Raw genomic sequence first — 5520 nt, forward strand, 5'->3', positions numbered from 1 at the left:
TTCATTACAAACCTTCATACATAAGAAAAATGAGAAAATACCCAAAAATGCAAGAATCCAGAATGATATTGGGCTGGATTTGTTCGCAAGGAAACCGGCTGTTCCCGGATTCATCCAACCCTGCAGCTGACTGCCTGTGGAATTCTGACTGAATTAACCTGAAAATCGCAGTGAAACTCAGTTTGGAAGCAATTAATAACTGTCACCTCAGCTAAAGTGTTCCACTTTATTTTCTAAAACACAAAAACTCACCTCAGTCGTGTTACCTGTAGATTTCTAAGCTTCAAACGCCTATTTGTTGTGTTTTTTGTTTCATAATGGCTACTCTGCACAAACTCCTGTTTGTATTTGGGCAGAATACAAATATTGGGAAGGAAGAAAGCAAAACCAACTCAGACCCAGAAAACATTTAGGAAATTGCCGCTCAAGCAACAAAGGGCCGCTGAGGAACCCAAAACTTTGAAAGCAAGACAGAATTGGAGCAAGCCAACAGCTGTGCCCTGATTGAAAAAGACCATTCCTCCGGTGTCCTGAACTCGATATTGCAACCTCAAAACCAAACCTCAGATCAGAAAATTCATTACAAACCAAGATAAAAAAGAAAAATCAGAAAAAATCCAAAGAAATGCAGGAGTTCTTAGTGATATTGGGCTTGATTTATTCCCTTGTTAATGGCTGTTTCCAGATTCTTCTACACCTCCCAGCTGAGTGTCTGTGGTTTCTGACTGAATTAAAATGAAATTCGCTGTGAAACTCGGTTTGGAGGCAATTAATATCTGTCACCTCAGCAAAAGTGTTCCATGTCTTTTTACAAAACACAAAATCTCACCTTGGTCGTGTTACCTGTAGCTTTCAAAAGCCTATTTGATGTGTTTTTTATTTCATAATGTCTACTCTGTCCAAAGTCTTGTTTGTATGCCATCAGAAAAGAAAATTTGGGAAGGAAGACGGCAAAACCAACTCAGACCCAGAAAACATTTAGGAAATTGCCACTCAAGAAACCAAAAGTCAGCTGAGGCACCCAAATAAATGGCAGCAAGCCAGAAGTGGAGCAAGCCAACAGCTGTGCCCTGATTGAAAAAGAACCATCCTCTTGTGCCCTGAACTCAATATGCCAACCTCAAAAACAAAGCGCACATCAGAAAATTCATTACAAACCATCATACATAACAAAAATGAGAAAAAAGCCAAAGAAATGCAAGAATCCATAATGATATTGGGATTGATTTAGTCGTAAGGAATCCGGCTATTCCTGGATTCGTCGACCCCTCGAGGTGACTGCCTGTGCAATTCTCACTGAATTAACCTGAAAATCATGGGGAAACTCAGTTTGGAGGCAATTAATATATGTCACCTGAGCCAAAGTGTTCCATTTTATTTTCCAAAACACAAAAAATCACCTTGGTCGTGTTACCTGTAGATTTCTAAGCTTCAAACGCCTATTTGTTGTGTTTTTTATTTCATAATGGCTACTCTGTCCAAACTCTTGTTTGTATTGAGTCAGAATAAAAAATTTGGGAATAAGAAGAAAAAACCGTGTCAGACCCAGAAAACATTTAGGAAATTGCCACTCAAGAAACCTCAAATTTGCTGAGGCACCCAAAACAATGACAGCAAGCCACAATTAGAGCAAGCCAACAGCTGTGCCCTGATTGAAAAAGAACATTTCTCTTGTGCCCGGAAGTTCTTATTGCAGCCTCAAATCCAAAGCTCACATCAAAAATTCATTACCAACCATGATAAATAAGAAAAAAGAGAAAAAAGCCAAAGAAATGCAAGAATCCATAATGATATTGGGCTTGATTTAGTCGTAAGAAATCCGGCTAGTCCTGGATTCATCCACCCCTCCAGGTGACTGCCTGTGCAATTCTCACTGAATTAACCTGAAAATCACAGTGAAACTCAGTTTGGAGGCAATTAATATCTGTCACCTCAGCCAAAGTGTTCCATTTTATTTTCCAAAACACAAAATCTCACCTTGGTGGTGTTACCTGTAGATTTCTAAGCTTCAAACGCCTATGTGTTGTGTTTTTTATTTCATAATGGCTACTCTGTCCAAACCCTAGTTTATATTGCGTCAGAATACAAAATTTGGGAAGGAAGAAGGAAAAACCAACTCCGACCAAGAAAACATTTAGGAAATTGCCGCTCAAGAAACCAAAAGTCAGCTGAGGCACCCAAAACAAGGACAGCAAGCCAGAATTGGAGCAAGCCAACAGCTGTGCCCTGATTGAAAAAGAACCTTCCTCTTGTGCCCTGAACTCAATATGCCAGCCTCAAAACCAAAGCTCACATCAGAAAATTCATTACAAACCATGATAAATAAGAAAAATGAGAAAAAAGCCAAAGAAATGCAGGAGTTCTTAGTGATATTGGGCTTCATTTATTCCCATGTAAACTGCTGTTTCCAGATTCTTCCACACCTCCCAGCTGAGTGAATGTGTATTCTGACTGAATTAACCTGGAAATCGCAGTGAAACTCACTTTGGAGGGAATTAGAAATTGTCCCCTCAGCAGAAGTGTTCCATGACACTTTCTAAAACACAAAAACTCACCTTGGTCGTGTTACCTATCGATTTCTAAGCTTCAAATGCGTAATGTTGTGTTTTTAATTTCATAATGGCTACTCTGTCCAAACTCTTGTTTGTATTGCGTCAGAAAATTTGGGAAGGAAGAAGGCAAAACCAACTCAGACCCAGAAAACATTCAGAAAATGTGGATCAAAAAACAACAACGCTGAGGCACCCAAAACCTTTAAAGCAAGACAGAATTGTAGCAAACCAATAGCTGTGCCCTGATTGAAAAAGAACCTTCCTCTTGTGCCCTGAACCCAATATGCCAGCATCAAAACCAAAGCTCACATCAGAAAATTCATTACAAACCATGATAAAAAGAAAAATGAGAAAATAGCCAAGGAAATGCAAGAATCCATAATGATATTGGGCTTGATTCAGTCACAACGAAACCGGATGTTCCCAGATCCATCCACCCTTCCAGCTGACTGCCTGTGGACTTCTGAATGAATTAACCTGAAAATCGCAGTGAAACTCAGTTTGGAGACTATTAATATCTGTCACCTCAGCCAAAGTGTTCCATTTTATTTTCCAAAACACAAAAACTCACCTTAGTCGTGTTACCTGTAGATTTCTAAGCTTCCAACGCCTATTTGTTGTGCTTTTAATTTCATAATGGCTACTCTGCCTAAACTCTTGTTTATATTTCTTCAGAATACAAAATTTGGGAAGGAAGAAGGCAAAACCAACTCAGACCCAGAAAACATTTAGGAAATTGCCGCTCAAGTAACCAAAAGTCAGCTGAGGCACCCAAAACAAGGACAGCAAGCCAGAATTGGAGCAAGCCAACAGCTGTGCCCTGATTGAAAAAGAACCTTCCTCTTGTGCCCTGAACTCAATATGCCAGCCTCAAAACTAAAGCTCACATCAGAAATTTCATTACAAACCATGATAAATAAGGGAAATCTGAGAAAGCCAAAGAAATGCAAGAGTCCTTTGTGATATTTGGCTGGATTTAGACAGAAGGAAACTGGCTGTTTAAAGATTCATCCCCCCCTTCCACAGACTGAGTTTGGAATTCTGACTCAATTCACCTCAAAATCGCACTCACACTCAATTTGGAGGGAATTACTATCTGTCCCCTCAGCAGAAGTGTTCCATGTCATTTTCCAAAACACAGAAACTCATCTTGCTCATGTTGCCTGTAGATTTCTAATCCTGAAAGGGTAATTTGGTGTGTTTTTTTTTCTTTCATAATGGCTACTCTGTCCAAAATCTTGCTTGTATTGCATCACAATACAAAATTTGGGAATAAGAAGGCAAAACCGACTCAGACCCAGAAAACATTTAGGAAATTGCTGCTCAAGAAACCTCAAATCGGCTGGGGCACCTAAACCAATGACAGCAAGCCAGAATTGGAGCAAGCCAACAGCTGTGCCCTGATTGAAAAAGAACCTTCCTCTTGTGCCCTGAACTCAATATACCAGCCTCAAAACCAAAGCTCACATCAGAAAATTCATTACAAACCATGATAAATAAGAAAAAAGAGAAAAAAGCCAAAGAAATGCAGGAGTTCTTAGTAATATTGGGCTTGATTTATTGCCATGTAAACGGCTGTTTCCAGATTCATCCGCACCTCCCAGCTGAGTATCTGTGGTTTCTGACTGAATTAACCTGAATATCGCAGTGAAACTCGGTTTGGAGGCAATTAATATCTGTCACCTCAGCCAAAGTGTTTCATTTTATCTTCCAAAACTCAAAAACTCACCTTAGTCTTCTTACCTGTAGATTTCAAAACTTCAAATGCCTATTTGTTTTGTTTTTTATTTCATAATGGCTACTCTGCCCAAGCTCTTGTTTGTATTGCGTCAGAATACAAAATTTGGCAAGGAAGAAGGCAAAACCGACTCAGACCCAGAAAACATTTAGGAAATTGGCACTCAAGAATCCAAAAGTCAGCGGAGGAACCTACAACAATGACAGCAAGCCAGAATTGGAGCAAGCCAACAGCTGTGCCCTGATTGAAAAAGAACCTTCCTCTTGTGCCCTGAACTCAATATGCCAGACTCAAAACCAAAGCTCACATCAGAAAATTCATTACAAACCATGATAAATAAGAAAAATGAGAAAAAAGCCAAAGAAATGCAGGAGTTCTTAGTAATATTGGGCTTGATTTATTGCCATGTAAACGGCTGTTTCCAGATTCATCCACACCTCCCAGCTGAGTGTCTGTGGTTTCTGACTGAATTAACCTGAAAATCGCAGTGAAACTCGGTTTGGAGGCAATTAATATCTGTCACCTCAGCCAAAGTGTTCCATTTTATTTTCCAAAACTCAAAAACTCACCTTAGTCTTCTTACCTGTAGATTTCTAAGCTTCAAATGCCTATTTGTTGTGTTTTTTATTTCATCATTGCTACTCTGTCCAAACTCTTGTTTGTATTGCGTCAGAATACAAAATTTGGGAATAAGAAGGAAAAACCGTGTCAGACCCAGAAAACATTTAGGAAATTGCCACTCAAGAAACCAAAAGTCAGCTGAGGAACCCACAACAATGACAGCAAGCCAGAATTGGAGAAAGCCAACAGCTGTGCCCTGATTGAAAGAGAACTTTCCTCTTGTGCCCTGAACTCAATATGCCAGCCTCAAAAGCAAAGCTCACATCAGAAAATTCATTACAAACCATGATAAATAAGAAAAATGAGAAAAAAGCCAAAGAAATGCAGGAGTTCTTAGGGATATTGGGCTTGAATTATGGCCATGTAAACGGCTGTTTCCAGATTCATCCACACCTCCCAACTGAGTGTCTTTGGTTTCTGAATGAATTAACAAAAAAATCGCAGTGAAACTCGGTTTTGGAGGCAATTAATATCTGTCACCTCAGCCAGAGTGTTCAATTTTACTTTCGAAAACACAAAAACTTACCTTGCTCGTGTTACCTGTACATATATAAGCTTCAAACGCATATTTGTTGTGTTTTTTATTTCATAATGGCTACTCTGTCCAAA

Source organism: Oryctolagus cuniculus, chromosome 21 (genome assembly GCF_051225735.1).
Source record: "Oryctolagus cuniculus isolate XC-2025 breed Fujian yellow rabbit chromosome 21, ASM5122573v1, whole genome shotgun sequence".
In the NCBI taxonomy this organism is placed as follows: Eukaryota; Metazoa; Chordata; class Mammalia; order Lagomorpha; family Leporidae; genus Oryctolagus; species Oryctolagus cuniculus.